The sequence below is a fragment of the Tursiops truncatus genome, chromosome 9 (genome assembly GCF_011762595.2).
Source record: "Tursiops truncatus isolate mTurTru1 chromosome 9, mTurTru1.mat.Y, whole genome shotgun sequence".
Classification (NCBI taxonomy): Eukaryota; Metazoa; Chordata; class Mammalia; order Artiodactyla; family Delphinidae; genus Tursiops; species Tursiops truncatus.
Window position 1 is genome coordinate 68,161,757 of NC_047042.1, and position 23,956 is coordinate 68,185,712.

Sequence of the window (23,956 nt, forward strand, 5' to 3'; positions counted from 1 at the left end):
TTGGTTACAGTCTATAGTATCACTAATACACAAAGGCACACAATGAGTTAGGAAAGCTTTGGGGTCCTGGCCTGGAAATCTAAATGCTATTTGTTATTTTATTTGTTCAACATGACAAACAAAAGTGGTCTTGAAAATTTGAGGAATACAAGGAGTTCTTAAGTGAGGCTTTTCCTTAAGAATATTTTCTTCCACAAAAAAATCACCAAGGATAGAAACTATTTCACATTGTTAACTTGTAAGAACCATGACACTAGAAGACACCTGTGGGAAATATGCTTATCTGACCAGGTGCTCATTTACAGTGTGCTGTCATTTGAATAAAACATCATACTAAATCCTACAGACTGCAGCTTATGATAGAAATGCCACAAACTACAGCAGTACAGCTGATTGCCTGTAATCTACTGACAAAACGTAGTCTTTAGCAAAGTGAAGCCAGATGTCTGGTGTGAAATCAGATGTCTGTGGACTTGTCTTTCTTGGCTTCCAGAACAGTATTAGCTACACTAAATACACAGCTTAGCTGTATATTAAACCCACGACTTGGCAAAATCATGACAGTTTGGACATGAAGCATCAGAATTTTTATTGTAATTCTTATAAACCAAAGACATTTCTGAAATAAAAATCCTAACTTTAAACACTCAGCTAAATGTGGTAGTATGTCTTTCTCACTGTGGGAACAGCGTCAGAGCTTTTTAAACACATTATGGAAACCCTTCCTCTTCACTTTTCAAGCTGACACTCTTTCCGCTGTGGAATGATCTGATAGAGGGAATCAGGTGTCAGTCCTTGTCCCAGAAATTCTAGGATCAGACAGAAAAGGTGATCACCTGTGAAAATGCAAATACCCAGGAAGCTTAGCACCTTTAGGAAAGTAAGTACTAGAATGCTTTCCACAATCACAAGCAAGATCAAAAGAAAGTGGGTGACCCGACAGAGAAACAGGAAGGGAAGTTAACAGTATCTGTGTACCAGGCACTGTTTTTACACTTTCTTTTTAATATACTCATTGTTCTGTCTTGATAGATGAGAAGTTAGGGGTAAAGAAGTTTTAACTGGCCTACAGTCGCAGAGCTAATATAAGAAGAGTCAGGATTCACATCCATATCTGAAAGACTATAAAAGGCATGCTACTTCCACACAGGATTTGGAGTGGAACAAAGAGCAGAGGTAAATAGCCAAGAATATGAAGGTAAAAGGCAGAAACCTACCATTTTTACCCAGCAGTGGTCGTCTGAGACTGATTTCAGATGAGACTCACATTCTACCTTTTATAACCTTGCAAGATTTAATTTTAAGTAACTTTTTTTTACCTTATATAACTTTTGTAACCAAAAAAAGACAACTTGTTTCACTTCAATTCAACACATTTTAAATCAACTATACTCCAATAAATTAAATTACAAAAATAAATTTAAAAATTAAAAGAAACAAAAAAAAGTGAGGCTAAATGTAAAGAAACCCACACAAGTGCACAGCCTACTTTAGCATTTATTTTCCTAAGTGCATCATCCTTAACATTGTCCATGCTTTCTAATCGTAGGTCATTTTTCTGGAACAATTCAAAAAATTATCCTCATCTAATTATAATGCTGGTTCAATACATTTATTACACTGGAAAATGACTATAACTTTACTACAGGACACAAATCACCATGGTCAGTCATCCTTGAACGTTCATTTCTGAAAGTATCAGTAAGGCAGGAAATAACGCTGTTCTCCCACACCACTGCAACCACCATCAGCAGTACAGTGAATGTCTTCTACATTAACACTTAACTATTCAGAAAAACCACAGAAAACCGGTAAAAGGCCTGCCCCCAAATGGTCATCTCCAACAGTCTCCTCATTCTCACCACCTTACTCACATCAAAGTGCTCAGCACTCTGGTAAAAAAAAAAATATCTATTGAATCAATAAATGAACCTATCACCAATAAACAACTATTTCCTGTTTCTTTCAGAAATGAAGTTATGTGGCCATCTGCCAGTTGAGCACACACAAATAATAAAGATTCAGGACACAGGCAGACAATGTCAAGATGCCATGGAGGGCAATTCCAGTTTTCCTGTGTAAGTATCCAAGAATGTGATTTACAAAATCCTTGCCTTTGGCTTACCTGAGTTTTAACTAATTCAAAACATTTCTTTATATGGGACACAGAGGATGCATAAGGTGTTTCCTAACTTCTGAGAGCAGTTGTGTCTCATTTCACTAATACTAGGGGTGGGAGGGATCATGGAAAAGTTCCAGAGAAGAACTGTTAAAAGAGCCCACACTGAAAAATCACAGCAAACCTTCAAAGACTTCAATATGCTGTTTGGCAACGTTTCAGAAGTGAAGAGAATGCTGGTGAGGAGGTATCAAAGGGAAAGTCAAGAAGAAAACGCCCAGTCTGGTCATTTCTCCCTCCCAAAATACCTTTCTCTATGAGCTTAAGAGAAGATCCCAAAAGAACTTCAACACTTGTAACACTGTTATTAACTTTATGCTTTGGAGTCCTAAAGGATTTTTACAGGAGTCTCCTTTTAAAATGTAAAGATCCTTGGAGGGGTTCCTGTTCATTATCAAGGACAGCCATGATGCTTTAATTTCACAGTCTCAGAGATTATTCCAAGTTAGCTAAGAGATGGGGGCCTGAGGTAGACAACTACAGGACAACTACAAGACAGACAACTACCGAGAGGTGAAGGGTAATGACAGTTTTCTGCCAGGTCAAGTGGCTAAAAGGGACCTATGCCAGCTGTCAAAGTCCCAGCCAACTTACGGACTCCAAAACACCTGAAAATAAAAACCTCTTCGACTTGGAGCCTGTGACCCTTGAAGGTGGGCCTTAGGTTCCTGCTGAAAACGTACAATTTGGCCCCAAGATCCAAGGGCAGTTCTGGATCTAGACCTTCTCTCTCTGGCTCGCTCTCTTTCAGGATAAAGTCCTAGCTCCTTCCACCCCTAACCATTCCTTACTTACCCTTTCTCCCGTTCCTCCTCGGTGAGAAGGGGTAAGTGGTTACTTTGTGCCCTCGCCCAATTTGGCCAAAACCCTAAAAGTAAAAATGACAGAGACAAACACGTGTTTTAAAACCCTGACATTCAAGCCTCTGGAACTCCCACCACTCGCCCAACGTGTCCAGACAGAAGGCAGCGCGTCTCCACAGCGCTCCCTCTCGGCCAGGACTTGGGCCGGAGTTGTCCCCTCTGGTGGGGGGCACGAAGAGAGGGCGCGACCTGGGGGCGCCTGGCCAGCGGGGAGGAGCGCGTCGGCTCCAGGCCTGGCGTCCCGGTCTCTGAGCTCCGGTTTCCTACCCGCGTTGGCGGAAGGAGGAGGGGTCCGGGGTTGGCCGCCCCGCGGGGGCCTCAGATAAACACGCGCCCGCACACATGCTCGCGGTCAACACAGGACTCGCGGCCAAGCAGCCCTCCGCCTCCCAGCAACACTCGTCCCCTCTGGGGCTAACTCCGGGCTGAGGGGCCCAAGCCCTGGGGGCCACCAAGGGTCGGCAGCGGCACCCCACCTGCCCACCCCAGCCAACCTCACAGCCCCCTACCTGCCCCCAAACCCCCGCCCTCCGCACCCGCTGCGCAGCTCTGCCCAAGAGAAGTCCCCGCGTGGGTTCCGCCCTCCGCCGGCGGCAAGCTCCGCCCCCGCCCCCAGAGCGCGGGAGCTTCGCGAAGCTCCGCCCCCAGCGGTAAAGCTGTACTTCCGAACGCCTGCGCGGGATAGGCCCAAAACCCGGCCTGGATCTGAAACGGATCAAAAACAACCCTTGCCTAGCAGGCTATTATTGACCGTTTGCCCTGAGCTCAGCGCTGTACTAATGGCTGAGAGAGGGCAACAAAGAGTTGAAAATCTGTGAGACTGTGACTTCATCCTCTCCCCTTGTTTTACAGATGAGGAAACCGAGACCCCAGCAGTTGTTTTGAGTGCACAGCTACAGTGGCAAGCTGCCTTATTGGGGCTCTCCCCTCTGGACTGGTCCTTTCGGCGTTTTTTCTACTAATGTGGGTACGGGAAAACTATTCGATGTTACCGCTTCTAAACAAGCCAGAAGTAATAACCCAGAACAAGTGTTTTACTTTGGAGAAACTGGAATTTCATACCTAAGCTTTTGCATTCAAATGACACAAACTCTTAACTGGGTTATTAAAACCTTCGAAGAAAGTGAAACCTACTACTTTTTTTTTTTTTTAACCCTTCGCCAATTATATCCTTGATTGTGTCTGTCTTTATCATCCTTCTGGATACTGACAAACTATTCTGTGCAAATCATTCAATACAAATCTAAGTACCAGACATTCTGGTACTTTGGGTTCAAAACTAATTCTAAAGTTTTAAAAACCTAGTCAGAGACTTAAACGGTCCTGATAACTAGAACTATTAGTCTCCTGAGGAGAATAAAATTGCTCTCCTGTGAAGGGGTTGTGTAGCAGTTTTGTAGTTTTTCTTATTTGTCACTGAAATAATTACTGTAAGGTAAGCTCTTCTCTGCTAATGCTTAAGGACTTAATTCCAAGAACACTTAGCTTGGAAGACCACCCTCATGGAATAGCAGTGGGGACCAATTTGTAAATTGGACTGGGATCTATTGGCACTAATAATTAATATTAATAATTAATTAAGTGGTCCCAAATTAAATAGATGGAGCTCCTGGCCACCAGAAGCTGACTGTGTGGAATGGAATGTATGTGGAAAAACAACAAAGACAGGTATCTGTGATTTTTATTATAAAGGAATGTAAATAAACATACAAAAAGAGTTGATAAGTCTGATCAGACTTTGTCACTAAGATTCATGAAATGTACTTAGGAAGCTGAGGTAATCTGAAAAGGGTACAGTACACTATATGACTCCAACTATCTGACACTCTGGAAAAGGCAAAACAATGGAGACAGTAAAAAGAGCTGCGGTTGACAAGGGTTATGCTGGAAGAAGGGAAGAATAGGCAGAGCACAAAGAATATTTAGGGCAGTGAAAATATTCTGTATGATACTGTCAGGGTGATGCATGTCCTCATACATTTGTCAAACCCCATGGAATGGATAACACCAAGAGTGAAATTTGATGTAAACTATAGACTCTGGGTGATAATGATGTGTCTGTGTGGGTTCATCAGTTGTAACAAATGTACCACTTTGATGCTGGGATGTTGATAGTTGGGGAGGCTCTGCAAGTGTCGGGTCTCTGTACTTTCTCAGTTTTGCAGTGAACCTAAAACTGCTCTTTTAAAAAAAAAAAAGACTTCTAAAGAAAAAGAAGCTGGCTAAAACTTCAGAACATCCCATATTCTTCAAATTCATCAGTTAAATTATAAACTGAATATTTGGCTTTATGTGTGGAGTTGAAACATAATGAGTTGTTTCCTTAGATGAGAGCAGCATTCTGTTTGGCATTTATGTCATCAGGAAGAAAATGAATCATCTATTCCTAAGGTATAAAATTGAACTGTGGTTAGAGATCATGTCTAATGCTCAAGGAGATATTTAAACAAAGTTAACTTGAAATAAAGTTTATAAATTCTATGAATACATTTATATTTTGAATCTACTCCTATTCATACATACTTACAATTAGTAAGCAAACAGTGCAAGATATCATAGAATAAAGGTTTTCAAAATTCTTGGTCTCAAGATCTCTTTACATTCTTAAAAATGATTGAGGACTTTAAAGAGCTTTTGTTTGTGTGGGTTATATATGTCGATATTTACTGTATTAAAAATTAAAACAAAAAATTTAGATGTATGTTTATTAACTCATTTTTAAATAATAAACCCATTTCATGTTTACTATAAAGAACATTTTTTTGAATAATGAATACATTTTTTAAAAAATTAGTGAGAAAAGTGGCCTTTTTCACATTTTTTGCAAATCTCTTTACTCTCCGGCTTAAGAGAGAGTGTTGGAAGCTCACATTCTGCTTATGCATTCAATCTTTTGTGATATGTTGTTATAGCTAAGATATTATGAGGAAAACTGGCCCTCATTAAAATCATGGTTGAAAAAAGGAGGACCTTGCAAATCCCCTAAAAGGGTCTCAGAAACGCCCAGAGGTCCTCAGACCTCACTTTGAGAATTCCTGCCAAATAGCATTTTGCATTTTATTTATTTGAATATCATGCATTCCCACATCAGAGTTTGCTAACACCTGAAATTATAGCCCTTCTCTTATTCCAAGCTAAAACTCAAACTTGACAGCTCATGTCAAACCCATCACATATCTGAAAGTTTTTTCAAGGCTTTTACTATAGCAACTCTGATTAAATTGATATTCTTTTTGAATACGTGTAAAAACATTTAAGATTTCATTTATATCCCTCATTTCAAACGTTTTTGGGAAATTTTGAATGTAAATTGTGCCATCTGGAAAAATGAAACATTGGTATATGGTTATTAACCAATTATAGGCATACTTATAATAAATGATATACATCTCCTTTTACATAAATAATTTAAAAGTCAGCTTAAAATAAAAATAAAACAGGCAATTACAGTTTTGTTTATTACCTAAATAAATACTAGGTTCTAATTTTTAATACAATTTCCAACTAAAAGAAACCAGGGCCACTCAGAGGAATGTCTGATTTCAGGTCTGGGGCAAGATATATATAAGACAAGTGTGGGATATCTTGTGACACAAAACAAGGAATCCATTCACAATAAATAAGTGTGTCAAAAGGTAACAGAGGGCTTCCCTGGTGGCGCAGTGGTTGGGAGTCTGCCTGCCGATGCAGGGGACACGGGTTCGCACCCCGGTGTGGAAGGATCCCACATGCTGCGGAGCGGGTAGGCCCGTGAGCCATGGCCGCTGAGCCTGCGCGTCCAGAGCCTATGCTCCGCAACTGGAGAGGCCACAATGGTGAGAGGCCCGCGTACCGCAAAAAAAAAAAAAAAAAAAAAGGTAACAGAAACCAAAATCAAAGGATCTCTTTGGTCAAAGATGGGACAATCAAAACAAGTAATAAATACAGTTGTTTGAAACATACTGAATATATAAAAATCCATGAATTCTTAATGATGCTCCAAAGGAGGGAGACAAAAATCAACAAAAACAAAACAATTCACTGGACACTACTGCAAGTAACTAGGGCACACACCCCTTATTCTAAAATTGTCAATTGTGGGGCTTCCCTGGTGACACAGTGGTTAAGAATCCACCTGCCAATGCAGGGGACACAGGTTCGAGCCCTGGTCCGGGAAGATCCCACATGCCGCGGAGCAGCTAAGCCCGTGTGCCACAACTACTGAGCCTGCACTCCAGAGCCCGTGAGCCACAACTACTGAGCCCGTGTGCCACAACTACTGAAGCCCGTGCACCTAGAGCTCGTGCTCCACAAGAGAAGCCACTGCAATGAGAAGCCCACGCACCGCAACGAAGAGTAGCCCCTGCTCGCCTCAACTAGAGAAAGCCTGCATGCAGCAACAAAGACCCAACGCAGACAAAAATAAACAAATAAAAAATAAATTAATTTAAAAATTAAAATAAAATTGAAAGGAAAGAATTAGAACTTACACTACCTTTCCTGATTTAATTGTATTTCAGAAAGCCAAATCGTTGTTGAGGGTAAGTTGATTTTTATAATATAGAAAGAAATACCAGAATTGGAAAATTGCCATTTAGCAATCCTTTGTGAAATAAATGATTCAGGCAACAATCATCAATGGATTAAACCATTAAATGGAAGGTCAATAAGGTACTTTACAATGGAGATCAGGGTGTCACTACCTCAGCCTAATACTCTTAAGTATCACTACAAAAGGGACTCCATTGTGTGCTGCCTGATCTTATGCCATCTGAAGTACTCAGCACACCTATGAAGTGTTCTTCCCTAAACAAAACAAAGCTAACCAAAAACAAAACAGTCTCATCAAGCCTTAGAACTGACTTCCCACTTAAAGGCTTACAGGAAACATGAGGATTAGAGGAACAAGTTAAATGACACCACAAAGAAGGTAACAGATAAAGTCTAGAATGTGACACACTCTATAAAACAACTGACACTGTTTCTGCAGCAAGTTAGTAACAGGGCAACAAGGAGAGAGAAGAGGTGAGGAAGAGCTCTGGATTAAAGAGATATAGCAGCAAAATGAAAGGTGTGACCTTGTTTAGTTTCAACTGTTGTGATTCAAACATCACAACAGTTAAAAAACTTTAAGACACACATAGACATTTGAGTATGGACTGGTATTAGACAATGCCAAAGAAATATTGATATTGTATTGGGTGTAATAATGGCATTGTGTTTATGTTGGAAAATGTCCATTTTCTTTGGGGAAACATTCTGAAGTGTGTTGAAGTTAAATGACATACTATCTGGGATTTGCTTTAAGATATTTGAACCAGTAGGATTCATCCCTGGGATGGTTCAACATATGCAAATCAATCAGTATGATACATCATATTAATAGAATGAAAGAAAAGAATCATGATCATCTCAATAAAAACAGAAAAAGCATTTGACAGACTTCAACATCTATTCATGATAAAAAATAATCTTAACAGATTAAGCATAGAAGGAATATAGTTCAACATAATAAAGGCCATATATGACAAGCCCACAGCTAACATCATACTCAATGGTGAAAGGTTGGAAGCTTTTTCTCTAAGATCAGGAATGACAAGATTGCCCACTCTCAGCATAGTACTGGAAGTCCTAGCTAGGGAAGTCAGGAAGAAAAAGAAACAATAGGCATCAGAATTGGAAAGGAAGAAGTAAAATTTTCTCTATTTGCAGATGACATGATTTTATATATGGAAAATCCTAAAGATTCAATCAAAAAACTGTTAAAACTAGTCAACGAATTCAGTAAAGCTGCAGGGCAAAAAATTAACATTCAAAACTTAGTAGTGTTCCTATACACTATAAATTTTGAAATCCTGAGAAAGAACACCAAAGCAGGAGACATCACACTTCCTGATTCCAAGCTATATTATAGTCATTAAAACAATATGGAACAGACAAATAGACCCAGGGAACAGAATCAAGAGCCCAGAAATAAACCCAAGCACACAAGATCAACTAGTATTTGACAAAGGGGCCAAGAGTACTCAATGGAGAAAAGACAGTCTCTTCAATAAATGATGCTGGGAAAATTGGATAGTCACATGTAAAAGAATAAAATTTGACCACTGTCTTAGACCATTCACAAAAATTAACTTGAAACAGATTAAAGACTTAAATGTTAAGACCTGAAACCGTGAAACTCGTAGAAGAAAACATAGGACAAATGCTCTTTGACATAGGCCTTGGTAATGATATTTTGGAAATCACTCCTAAGGTACAAGAAACAAAATCAAAAATAGACAAATAGGACTACAATAAACTAAAAAGCTTCTTCACTGCAAAAGAAATCACCAACAACCAAGTACTTAGACCCACGAAGGAAGGAAAGAGTTACCTGGAGGACCCTGGCCTGCCTCACATTTTGCTGTTTTTTAATTTGCTTTTGATTGACAATTCTGACATATCTGAAAGAATTGCTTAAATTTTCTCATGAATTAGCCATATAATAATTACAAACCACAAATCCATAATAACTACTTATGGGGAGAAAAATTCAAAATAAAACTGCACACAGTAAAAATTTGTTAAAAGGGAAAATAAACAAGATCCATATCTTGTTGGTAACTCTGAAAGCTAAAAACACTGAACAATTGGGGCTTCCCTGGTGGAGCAGTGGTTGAGAGTCCGCCTGCTGATGCAGGGGACACGGGTTCGTGCCCCGGTCCGGGAAGATCCCACATGCCGCGGAGCGGCTGGGCCCGTGAGCCATGGCCACTGAGCCTGCACGTCCGGAGCCTGTGCTCCGCAACGGGAGAGGCCACAACAGTGAGAAGCCTGCGTACCGCAAAAAAAAAAAAAAAAAAAAAAAAAAAGCACTGAACTGTAGATTTAGTAGGAATAATCAGTACAAAATGATGAAGCAATGGCTAAAACTGCACATGATTAAAATGCATAATTCATAATTGACAAATTCTGTTTTCCTTCATCTGAGCATACCTTTATTTCCCCCACATTCCTAAAGGATTATTTTCACCAGATATAGAATTGACAATTCTTATCTCTCAGTATTTGAAAAATGTGGTGCCACTTCCTTCTGGCCTCCATTGTTGCCAGATGAGAAATCTGCTCTCATTCAAATTGTTGTTCTTCTATAAATAGTGTGTTGTTTCTGGCTGCTCTCCAGACATTTTTTATTTGTCTTTAGTTTTCAGAAGCATTGGGATAGTTTGGCATGGATTTCTTTTCTTTTCTTTTTCTTTTTTTTTTTTCCTACTTAGGGTTTGTTCAACCTCTTAAATTAGTAGGGTTATGCCTTTCGCCAAATTTTGGAAGTTATTAGCTATTATTTCTTCAAATATTCTCTAAATCTCACATTCTTTCTCCTCTCCTTCTGGACCTCCACTGACACAAATGTTAGCTCTTTTGTTATTGCCCATAGGTTCCTGAGACTCTGTCCATTTTTTTGTCCCAGTTGATTTTCTCTCTGTTGTTCAGGTTGGGTAAATTCTATTGATCTGTCCTCAAGTTCACCAATTCAATCCATAGTTATCTCCAATCTATAGTTGAACCCATCTAACAAGTTTTTTATTTTGTTTTTATTTTTTTAGTTCTATAATTTTCATTTGGTTCTTTTCTTATATAACATTTATTTCTTTGCTGATATTTTTTTCATTTGTATCAAGATAATTTATAGTTGTTAATTGAAGCATTTTTATAATGGCTGCTTTAAAATCTGTGTCAGATCACTGCAACATCTAATTCATCTTGGGTTTGACATCTGTTGATTTTCTTTTCTCATTCAAGTGGCGATTTTCCTAGTTTTTGGTATGATGGGTAATGTTCAATTATATCTTGGATATTGTGGCTATTATAGGACTCTGAATCCCACTTAATCTTCTTTTTTAAACAGACAGTCCCCCCTGTTGACATATAGCAGGAAGCCAGGGGATTTTGTATGTTTAGTCCCCCACTGGACTCCACCAACATCACCCAGGCAAAAGTGGAGCACTCATTCACACTGCCTGTCATGGTTGAGTCTGACACCTTCACCGTAGAAGTAAGGCACTCACGCCATCTAGATACCTCTTAATGGGGGTGCCACCAGGGAGCTGAGAAGCAGACACCCTATTGACAGCATTGGGTTGATGCAGAATTGAGTGGAATCTCAGCTCTCAATTCCTCCTTGAGCCTCACTGACATCAGGGGAGGAGAGGGCCGTAAACAGAGGGCCAACTAGCCCTGCCTCTGGGAGTGGAGGCTCAGAACCCATTGGGCTAAGGCACAGCTTCCATGGGGGAATGGGGGGCTGGAGGAGAAAGTGGAATGTGACTAGACTTGAGTCACGCCTTCTTGTTCAGTCTTGTTGATGCTGGCACTGGGGGTGGCATGTGAATTGAGACATAGTTGTGACAAACCTGCATCCTACTGCCTCATTAAGTCTGGTTGCTGCCAAGAGTGGATGTAAGCTCAGCTCATTGCTGGACCCTGCTGACACTATCCTGGCAGGGAATTGAGGAAGACCTGCTTCTGCCAGACTGAGAACAGCTGTCCCCTCAACCAGTCAACACCACCCTGTGGGAGAAGCAGAGTGCCGCTGCCTGCTTCCAGTGAGTGCGGTGGAAAATCAGCTTTCTGCTTGGCCTCCATGAAACCTCCAGAGAGAGAGGGGTGTGGTTTTTCCATTGTTGTTTGACTGGAGTAGGGCGGGTATTATGGAAAATTTTGGCTAAACAGGCTTTTCTTGGAGCTTTTTCGGTATATGTCTGTTGCTGCTTCCAGGTTGGAAGCTTCTGCAAGGCCTTGTCTGGGATCTAAGGGAGGCAGCAAGGAAACTCAGGGAACCCACTGCCATCTCAGTCCTCAGGTCCCAAGGTGTCTAAATTGTCCACCTTCTTTTGAGACTTCAGAGACTTCCTATGCTTGTTTGTTGAGTTATGCCCAGGCTTTTTCATTCTAAGAAGGAGGACCTGGGTGGAATGAGGCTACTTCAGTTTCACCAGAACCAGAAGTCATCTTTGTAAATACTTTAATAGAAGAAATGCAAAAATATGAATTGTTATGAAATACTCCAGCATGAAATTTGAAACTGATCTAATATCTCAATTATCTAAAGCAATATCAATTTCCAAAAGCAAGGCAAGCAGACAAAATAAAAATAAATAAGGATGCTAATATGACGTTATATGTGCAATAATACTCAACTTCAAGATGCTTTTAGACACTCTGAACAATTCAACAAGTGTCAAGGCAAAATAAAATTTTCTACATCTAGAATATTTGTTACAAAACAAAGATTAAGATTATCAGGGCAATTTATGTTTTCTGTATTTTAATTTTTTTATTTTAAGAATGATAACTTTTTAATAAATTTCAATTTTTAGTCAGCTTCATTTGGTGTTTATTATTGGTATTAATTTTCTCATCTCAATTTTTCTATTATCAGGTAGAGATCATTTTTATATGTTATTCAAATATATACTCTTGTAATATGCACTTGTTCTCTTTATTTTTACAGAAAACCTCTAAAACTTTTAGAATAACCCTATTATCAAAAAATGATGCACTCCTTATTATTATGGTCACCCATCATTATCTAAAAACATAAGTACATTAAAAAATACATATTAACATATGATTCCTGGAATTCCTATTTATTTCCTTAATCATGAAAGTATCTGTTGGGAATTTGAAATCACTGTAAAAATGTGAATACACAGACTAATTGCCTTATTAACAAAGTCTTTTTTTTTTTTCAATGATGCAGACCTTAATCAAAATTTTTTCTCTCTCTAACTCATATATCCAAACTTACTTGGTCATTGTAGGCACTCTGATGCAGGGAAATCATGACATATTCTTAAAGAACATGAGAATATTCAGCCTTTAGAAGAAAAGGCTTAGGTGAGAATTTGATAGCTATCTTCATAAACTTCAAGGGCTGTCCTGAACAAGAAAAACTGCGTTTATTCTTTAACACCCAAGAGGATAGAATTAGGATAAATGAGATGGAGTTACAGGGAAGAAAATTTTGATTTTATATGTATACCCATTTTCTAGCAACCAGAGAACTCTGAAAAGAGTACCTCCAGAAATAGTGATTTCCTGTCAAGGAAAAAGACTGGATAACCACTTATTGGGGATTGTATCAAATGGACTCTTTAAGAGTTTATGATTCTTTCCGTCTCTATTATCTCATGCTATTCTCCTAGTGAGATACATAGGACAAGTATTAAAATTGCCATTTATGGATAAGAATAATGAAACTCAGAGAGTATATTGGTTAGGACCCTTGGTAAATTATAAAAGCAACTTGAGCTAGCCTAAGCAAAAATGAAAGACAGTATAAGATTGAATGCAATTTCATAGAAACCAAGGTTAGTATAATGCAGCTGAAAACAGAAGCCAGCAGAACTCTCTCTCTGTCCTGACTCTGCATCTCTCAATAAATTGCTTTGTTCTCTGCTTCTACAGATGTATTTTCTGTGCTTCCCAGCCACATGATAGGTAGAAGATATTTATTCCACAGCCCCCTAGTTTACATCTCTATCATTCAAGAGACCAGCCCAGGACGACTGACTGCCTCAATTATTTTGGACTTTATGGTACCAATTCATCACATCGTTCTCCCTTCTGATTCCTATGCCAAGTGATAAATAACCACAGTAAAACTGAGTTGGATAATGTGACTTGTATCTTTCTTGGGGCAGAAATGGAGTTTTCTACAACTTTCCCTTGAACTGAACTCACTCGGTCAAAGGCAGATCCTCTTGTCTGGAACTTTGAATCTGGAGCAAGTGATAGAAACAATTTGGAATTTTTTTTCAATAACTGTGGCACCAATAACCTTAGAATCTAGTCCTCTGTGGCCGTAGTGACAGTAGCAGCTTCCAGTATCTGGTGATATACTGATGACTACAGGGCAATGACAGCAGTCATATTCTACCCAGGTTCTTTCTGCAGCATGACTTTGTCCTTCCTATGTTATTGTCTTCTTTAGTTCTTGCTCATTTTTTCCCAAGCCCAGCTCTTCAGGTCTTCTCAGGGATTCTGTGAGCATTCTTAAATTCTTGAAATAATTATTTCTTCTTTTAAAATATGCCAGAATCATTTTGTGTTGTTTACAACTCAGAGCTTGCCTGTCTTGTAATCAGCTATACCAGTTGGTCAGGCCCTTGTAGAGGAAACATGATTGTCAGAGATCCACCCCATGAATGTCAAGAGCAATTCCCAGGAAAAAAAGGATGGGAAAATACCCGCCAAAAGCATCTTTTTACACAGATATTCAGTGAGTTGTCCAAGACCAGAGAGGAGATTAATATCAGAACCCTAAAAAAAAAGTCTTAGCAATCAACATTGAGTTTATTCTTTTATCCTTAGGGTTAATTTTAACTTGTAAATTAATAATTAGTGGTGAAAACTAGGGTTTTTTAATAGAAAAACCAATATAAGCATTTCAGAATCTCAATAATCTACTCTTCCACCAAACTTAGAAAACAATTTAGAAGAAGAAAAGGCTGAATTCAATTCAACAACTCAGTTCTTTCAAAATAACTTCTTACTTAATTAAACTTTACTATTTCTTTCAACTATATAAGCGTATCCTAAACACTACTATGCTAACACAGGACAAAGTAATGAATTACTGATTAAACACATAGTTAATTGAAAATTATGTTTAAAATATTCTAATACTTTCCATCATGTAATATAAAATTAAACTGTGTGGTCTAAGTTTATCTCTTTTTAGTGACCTATTTGATTTCTGTGAGGGAGATAATTTTTGAAATTGAGCAAAATTAAAAAGAAAGGGAAATAATGACTTGAATAATCAGTCCCAAATACACAAGAGTTACTATTTGTATTTTACTGTACAAGACTAAGATTAGATTAAAAATTCAAAGTAAACCAGATATGAAGCACAGAGATTATCGTTGAGCATAAATAACTAAAATTAACTAGAATCTTAAATAAACTGAGAACTCCTAAATTCCTGAGGATGTGAAGGAGGCTATTAGAAGTCTGTAAAGATTTCTCCTACTCAAAGATCTTTGGAACCCAAAGATCTAGGAGGAGCTTCAAGCTGTGACTAGACTCCCAGTGGACTTATCAAAGCTTAACCCAAACTGGACCCTGGAGTCTCCTCCAATGTTCATCGATGAAAATTCCCAGGAAGTTCCAGCTGCCTCTCGACCTATCTCTGAAGTATTAATAAAAAATCTTAGTAAGTTGACTCTCAATCCTAGTACCAAATTGCCTTCCGTTCTACCAGAATATCCACTTCAACAGAATGGACAGAGACTTGGTAAAGGCATACTCTATAGAAGGAAAGGTGTGAGGACATTGTTAACTGCTTGGAAAGAAAGGGGAAAAAAAGACCCACTATGAAGTAGCTACTATTATTTTTTAATTTTACAGATTAGGGAACTAAAAAGAAGCTTTCCTAAGGTCATAAAATTAGTGTATGATGGACCTGGAACACACAAACACAGGTCTGCCTAACATCAAACTTTATGCACTTAGCCACTCTGCTATCTTCTGCCTCATGAAATATATTGTTCTGTTTTCAGAGAGCTCTAATTACTAAAAAGTTGCTCTTTTATATTCAGTGAAATTATTTTCCCTGTAATTTTCAGTTACAGATCTTAATTTGGCCCTTGAACACAAGATAAATATAATATTTCATAAATTAGATGGTACAGTAAAAGTGCCTAAAAAACAGCATGTGTTCAATAAGAATTAATTTAAATCATCCCGGCAATGGGCATAACAGTCATTGATAAAATATTAATTAAGGCAGGGCCAGCACTAATTGTATTCTCACCCAGTTTGAATTTCTCTAATTTATACAGAAACTATAAGAAAAGAATAAACATAATAGTTAACTCCAGCTATACAGATAAACTGTTTTACAACATTTCCTTAATCTGCTAGCTGAGTGACCTTGTAGACAAGGTCAAAAAGGGAAATGACTCCTAGATTGGATAAGCAGCAGACAATTAGAATGTTTTGGCGGGGCAGGGAGGGAGAGAAGATGAGAGGACATTAAATAAAGCTTCTTAAAATTAATAAGCATTTATCTTATTAATAGGTAAATAGGCAATATTGACTTTATAAATGTTGACTATTTTATAAGTGGAAAAGACTGAACTTGTTCAAAGGTAAAGTGTTACTTACATTAAAAATTTACTTAAAGTGACAAGAGAACTAAGTACATAATCACTATTGATAATAAGAAGGTTGTTAAAGGATGATTTTCAAAATGGTAAAATACTAAGTGAACATATGTTAAAGATTTTATTTAACTTATTAATTAATGAGGGTAATCTCGGTGGCCTCTGCATGAAGTGGCATGAAGCAGGATTTCAGATCCCTGGCCAGAGATTCAAGTCAGGCCATGGCAGTGAGAGAGCTAAATCCTAGCCACTAGACCAGTGACCAGTGACAGGGCCCCCACCTGTCAGTTTTGTAGAAATAAATTCCTACAAAGAGACGGAAAGTAGTAAAATAAGTAAAGTGTTTATTAGGAGGAAAAAGAGTACATGTGGATAGACAAACGGGTGGGCTCAGAGAGAGAGTTGTGCCCTCGTGGTAGTTTGAATCACTTATATGGGGCATTTCTTCCAGGTTTCCTTTGACCAATCATCTTGCTTTGCCTGGTTCTCAGTTCATATTTGGTTTATCTCAGGGTGTGTGTGTGCATGCATCTCTTAGCCAAGAAGGATTCTAGCGAAGAGGCCTATGAATAGGTTGACATCACTCCCTTTTTGACCTCCAAGGAGCCTCTCTGTGCATGTATAGCAAGGAAGATCTCCTTGACCTTGAAAATGAGAAACATGTGGTCTCTTTTATCTGGGCAGGGTGCAGCTTCTCTCTGCTCCTGCTATTTTGGAGTATCTGTCCACAGGGGACAAAGCGCAACAGCTCAGCCTAAGGCCCAACTATCTCCTGCCTCAAGGGAACCAGTAAGATATTGCAACCTGTTCAAAAAAGAATCAGAACAGACATATGTAAGGCAATCAGGAATCCTGAAGTAAATTTGCTAATAGATGCAAAAAAATAGATCCTATAGGCACTAAATTATAATGCTAGAATCATCTTTACTACAGAGAGGAAATCAGTTGTGTTTCTATGACAAAATTTATTTACATGTCTACGAACAAGAATTATTTGCATTTTACTATCAGTCAGTTTTCTATAATGTTCTGAGTTACAAAATAGCTAAATCAAGGACAGTTCAAAGCACAGGCCCCAATCAGAAAACCTGAAGGGAGAGCCAGGCAACGTCAGAGAGTCCATTGAAAGGACACCCAGTAATGGCGCCCATTTCAAAATCTTTCACAATTCATCCTGATGGGGTTTCCTAACGGGATATGAAGGAGAAAAACTGACAAAGTCTTGGGTTAAATGAAAATTCACAAAGCTTGAAATATTTTATATTTTTTTAAAAAAACATGTGAAAATCTACAAGAAACTGAATAATCCAGAAAAATCATAAAATTATTTTCTTAGATTCTTCTTTGTCACATTCTTCAAATAAACCTGGTTACTCACCATACACAAGGTAAGATGGGAACTGGAAAAAAGGGAAAGAAAAGTAATAAATTCTATTCATATACCTTCTCGATCATCTGCCAAAAATTATATTTAAAAAAGTAGTGTTATATAACTTATTTTATATGTCCATATGATCAATGACAAGCTGAAGCTTTCCCTGATCTTGCGTTAAAAGATGATTGGTTGGGAGACCTTCAAGATGGCAGAGAAGTGAGACGTGGAAATCACCTTCCTCCCCACAAATACATCTGAAGTACATCTACATGAGGAACAACTCCTACAGAACACCTACTGAACGCTGGCAGAAGACCTCAGACCTCCCAAAAGGCAAGAAACTCCCCACGTACGTGGGTAGGGCAAAAGAAAAAAGAATAAACAGAGACAAAAGAATAGGGATGGGACCTGCACCAGTGGGAGGGAGCTGTTAAGGAGGAAAGGTCTCCACACACTAGGAAGCCCCTTCACTGGCGGAGACGGGGGGTGGTAGAGGGGAGGCTTCAGAGCCGCAGAGGAGAGCGCAGCAACATGGGTGCGGAGGACAAAGCGGAGAGATTCCCACACAGAGGATCGGTGCTGACCAGCACTCACCATGCTGAGAGGCTTGTCTGCTCACCGGCCGGGGCGGGCGGGGCTGGGAGCTCAGGCTCGGGCTTCAGAGGTCAGATCCCAGGGAGAGGACTGAGGTTGGCGGCGTGAACACAGCCTGAAGGGGGCTAGTGCTCCACAGCTAGCCGGGACGAAGTCCAGGAAAAAGTCTGGAGCTGCTGAAGAGGCAGGAGACTTTTTCTTGCCTCTTCGTTGGGATTAACAGCGCTGCTTAAAGGAGCTCCAGAGACGGGCGCGAGCCGCGGCTACCAGCGCGTACTCCAGAGACGGGCACGAGACGCTAAGGCTGCTGCTGCCGCCACCAAGAACCCTGTGTGCAAGCACAGGTCACTATCCACACCTCCCCTCCCGGGAGCTGTGCAGCCCACCACTGCCACGGTCCCGCGATCCAGGGACAACTTCCCCGGGAGAACACACGGCGTGCCTCAGACTGGAGTAACGTCACGCCGGCCTCTGCCGCCGCAGGCTCGCCCCGCATGCGTACGCCTCCCGCCCCGCATGCGTACGCCTCCCTCCCCGCGGCCTGAGTGAGCCAGAGCGCCCAATCAGCCGCGCCTTTAACCCCGTCCTGTCCGAGCGAAGAACAGACGCCCTCAGGCGACCTACACGCAGAGGCGGGTCCAAATCCAAAGCTGAACCCCAGGAGCTGTGCGAACAAAGAAGAGAAAGGGAAATCTCTCCCAGCAGCCTCAGGAGCAGCGGATTAAATCTCCACAATCAACTTGATGTACCCTGCAACGGTGGAATACCTGAATAGACGACGAATCATCCCAAAATTGAGGCAGTGGACTTTGGGAGTAACGATATATATATTTTTTTCCTTTTTCTCTTTTTGTGAGTGTATATGTGTATGCTTCTTTGTCTGATTTTGTCTGTATAGCTTTGCTTTAACCATTTGTACTAGGGTTCTCTCTGTCCGTTTGTTTGGGGGTGGGGTGGTGTTCTTTTTTTTTAGTATGGTTTTTAACGCTTGTTATCATTGCTGGATTTTTTTACCCTTTGGTTGCTCTCTTCTTTCTTTTTTATTTTTTTTATTTTTAATAATTATTGTTTATTTTAATAACTTTATTTAATTTTATTTATTTATTTATTTATTTCTCTTTTTCTCCCTTTTCTTCTGAGCTGTGTGGCCGACAGGGTCTTGTTGCTTGGGTCGGGTGTCAGGCCTGTGGCTCTGAGGTGGCAGGGCCAAGTTCAGGACATTAGTCCACCAGAGTTCTCCCAGCTCCACGTAATATCAAATGGCTAAAGCTCTCCCAGAGATTTCCATCTCAACACTAAGACCCAGCTCTACTCAACAACCAGCAAGCTACAGTGCTGGACACCCCATGCCAAACAACTAGCAAGACAAGAACACAGCCTGACTCACTAGCAGAGAGGCTGCCTAAAATAATAATAAGGCCACAGACAGCGCAAAACACACCACTGGATGCAGTCCTGCCCACCAGAAAGACAAGATCCAGCCTCATCCTCCAGAACACAGGCACAAGTCTCCTCCACCAGGAAGCCTACACAACCCACTGAACCAAGCTTAGCCACTGGGGGCAGACACCAAAAACAATGGGAACTACAAACCTTCAGCCTGCAAAAAGGAGACCCCAAACACAGTAAGTTAAGCAAAATGAGAAGACAGAGAAACACACAGCAGATGAAGGAGCAAGGTAAAAACCCACCAGACAAAACAAATGAAGAGGAAATAGGCAGTCTACCTGACAAAAAATTCAGAGTAATGATAGTAAAGATGATCCAAAATATTGGAAATAGAATGGAGAAAATATAATAAATGTTCAACAAGGAATAGAAGAACTAAAGAGCAAACAAACAATGATGAACAACACAATTAATGAACTTAAAAATTATCTAGAAGGGATCAATAGCAGAATAACTGAGGCAGAAGAACAGAGAACTGACCTGGAAGATAAAATAGTGGAAATAACTACTGCAGAGCAGAATAAAGAAAAAAGAATGAAAAGAATTGAGGACAGTCTCAGAGACCTCTGGGACAATATTAAACGCACCAACATTCAAATTACAGGGGTCCCAGAAGAAGAAGAGAAAAAGAAAGGGACTGAGAAAATATTTGAAGAGATTATAGTTGAAAACTTCCCTAGTATGGGAAAGGAAATTGTTAACCAAGTCCAGGAAGCACAGAGAGTCCAATACAGGATAAATCCAAGGAGAAACAGCCAAGAAACATATTAATCAAACTATCAAAAATTAAATACAAAAAAAAAATATTAAAAGCATCAAGGGAAAAACAACAAATAACACACAAGGGAATCCCCATAAGGTTAACAGCTGATCTTTCAGCAGAAACTCTGCAAGCCAGAAGGGAGTGGCAGGACATATTTAAAGTAATGAAATGGAAAAACCTACAACCAAGATTACTCTACCCAGCAAGAGTAATCATTCAGATTCAAAGGAGAAATTAAAAACTTTACAGATGAACATAAGCTAAGAGAAGTCAGCACCACCAAACCAGCTTTACAACAAATGCTAAAGGAACTTCTCTAGGCAGGAAACACAAGAGCAGGAAAAGACCTTCAATAACAAACCCAAAACAATTAAGAAAATGGTAATAGGAACATACATATCGATAATTACCTTAAATGTGAATGGATTAAATGTTCCAACCAAAAGACACCGGTTTGCTGAATGGATACAAAAACAAGAACAATCTACATGCTGTCTACAAGAGACCCACTTCAGACGTAGGGACACATGGAGACTGAGAGTGAGGAGATGGAAAAAGATATTCCATACAAATGGAAATTAAAAGAAATCTGGAATAGCAATATTTATATCAGATAAACTAGACTTTAAATAAAGAATGTTACAAGAGACAAGGAGGGACACTACATAAGGATCAATGGATCAATCCAATAAGAAGATATAACAATTATAAATATATATTCACCCAACATAGGAGCACCTCAGTACATTAGGCAACTGCTAACAGTTATAAAAGAGGAAATAGACAGTACAACAATCATAGTAAGGGACTTTAACACTCCACTTTCACCAATGGACAGATCATCTGAAATGAAAAAAAATAAGGAAACACAAGCTTTAAATGACACATTAAACAAAGTGGACTCAATTGATATTTATAGGACATTCCATCCCAAAACAACAGAATACACTTTCTTCTCAAGTGCTCATAGAACATTCTCCAGAATAGATCATACCTGGGGTCACAAATCAAGCCTTGGTAAATTTAAGAAATATGAAATCATACCAAGTATTTTTTCCAACCACAACGCTATGAGACTAGATATCAATTACAGGAAAAAAATCTGTAATAAATACAAACACATGGAGGCTAAACAATACACTACTAAATAACCAAGAGATCACTGAAGAAATCAAAGAGGAGATCAAAAAAAATATGTAGTAACAAATGACAATGAACACACGATGACCCAAAACCTATGGGATGCAACAAAAGGAGTTCTAAGAGGGAAGTTTATAGCAATACAAGCCTACCTCAAGAAACAAGAAACATCTTAAATAAACAACCTAACCTTACACCTAAAGCAATTAGAGAAACAAAAACAAAAAAACCCACAATTAGCAGAAGGAAAGAAACCATAAAGATATCAGATCAGAAATAAATGAAGAAATGAAGGAAACAATAGCAAAGATCAATAAAACTAAAAGCTGGTTCTTTGAGAAGAGAAACAAAATTGATAAACCATTAGCCAGACTCATCAAGAATAAAAGGGTGAAGACTCAAGTCAATAGAGTTAGAAATGAAAAAGAACAACTAACACTGCAGAAATACAGAGGATCATGAGGGATTACTACAAGCAACTATATGCCAATAAAATGGACAACCTGAAAGAAATGGACAAATTCTTAGAAGCACACCACCTTCCAAGGCTGAACCAGGAAAAAACAGAAAATATAAAAAGACAAATCACAGCACTAAAACTGAGACTGTGATTAAAAATCTTCCAAAAAACAAAAGCCCAGGACCAGATGGCTCCACAGGTGAATTCTATCAAACATTTAGAGAAGAGTTAACACCTATCCTTCTCAAACTCTTCCAAAATATAGCAGAGGGAGGATCACTCCCAAACTCATTCTACAAGGCCACCATCACCCTGATACCAAAACCAGATAAGGATGTCACAAAGAAAGAAAACTACAGGCCAATATCACTGATGAACATAGATGTAAAAATACTCAACAAAACACTAGCAAACAGAATCCAACAGCACATTAAAAGGATCATACACCATGATCAAGTTGATGCAAGGATTCTTCAGTATATGCAAATCAATCAATGTGTTACACCATACTAACGAACTGAAGGATAAATCTATATGATCATCTCAATAGATGCAGAAAAAGCTTTTGACAAAATTTCACACCTATTTATAATAAACACCCTCCAGAAAGTAGGCATAGAGGGAACTTACCTCAACATAATAAAGGCCATATATGACAAACCCACAGCCAACATTGTTCTCAATGGTGAAAAACTGAAACCATTTCCACTAAGATCAGGAACAAGACAACGATGCCCACTCTCACCACTATTATTCAACGTAGTTTTGAAAGTTTTAGCCACAGCAATCAGAGAAGAAAAAGAAATAAAAGGAATCCAAATTGGAAAAGAAGACGTAAAACTGTCACTGTTTGCAGATGACATGATACTATACATAGAGAATCCTAAAGATGCTACCAGAAAACTACTAGAGCTAATCAATGAATTTGGTAAAGTAGCAGGATACAAAATTAATGCACAGAAGTCTCTTGCATTCATATACACCAATGATGAAAAATCTGTAAGGGAAATTAAGGAAACACTCCCATTTACCATTGCAACAAAAAGAATAAAATACCTAGGAATAAACCTACCTAAGGAGACAAAAGACCTGTATGCAGAAAACTATAAGACACTGATGAAAGAAATTAAAGATGATACAAACAGATGGAGACATATACCACATTCTTGGATTGGAAGACTCAACATTGTGAAAATGACTATACTACCCAAAGCAGTCTACAGATTCAGTGCAATCCCTATTAAACTACGAATGGCATGTTTCACAGACCTAGAACAAAAAATTTCACAATTTTTATGGAAACACAAAAGACCCCGAATAGCTAAAGCAATCTTGAGAAAGAAAAACAGAGCTGGAGGAATCAGGCTCCCTGACTTCAGACTATACTACAAAGGCCCAGTAATCAAGACAGTATGGTACTGGCACAAAAATAGAAATATAAATCAATGGAACAGGATAGAAAGCCCAGAGATAAACCCATGCACATATGGTCACCTTATTTTTGATAAAGGAGGCAAGAATACAGAATGGAGAAAAGACAGCCTCTTCAATAAGTGGTGCTGGGAAAAATGAACAGCTACATGTAAAAGAATGAAATTAGAGCACTCCTTTATACCATACACAAAAATAAACTCAAAATGGATTACAGACCTAAATGTATAGCCAGAGAGTATAAAACTCTTAGAGGAAAACATAGGAAGTACACTCTATGACATAAATCACAGCAGATCCTTTTTTACCCACCTCCTAGGAGAAATGGAAAAAAAAGAAAAATAAACAAATGGGACCTAATGAAACTTCAAAGCTTTTGCACAGCAAAGGAAACCTTAAGAACAGACGAAAAGACAACCCTCAGAATGGGAGAAAATATTTGCAAATGAAGCAACTGACAAAGGATTAATCTCCAAAATATACAAGCAGCTCATGCAGCTCAATATCAAAAAACAAACAACCCATTCCAAAAATGGGCAGTAGACCTAAATAGACATTTCTCCAAAGAA

The 23,956-nt window shown here is 39.0% G+C and overlaps 1 protein-coding gene across 3 annotated transcripts in view; it reads right to left on the bottom strand.

Moving 5' to 3' along the window:
* The window catches only part of IMMP2L (inner mitochondrial membrane peptidase subunit 2), a 905,154-nt gene extending 901,517 nt beyond the window's left edge, over nucleotides 1-3,637 (bottom strand). For all 3 annotated transcript variants that reach the window (XR_004528164.2, XM_019925347.3, XM_033863160.2), the window contains exons 1-2: nucleotides 3,579-3,637; nucleotides 2,975-3,047 (exon numbers count right to left, since the gene is read on the bottom strand). The gene's annotated coding sequence lies outside the window, so the exon portion shown is untranslated. The remainder of the gene's footprint in view (nucleotides 1-2,974; nucleotides 3,048-3,578) is intronic.
* Nucleotides 3,638-23,956: the final 20,319 nt, after the last annotated feature.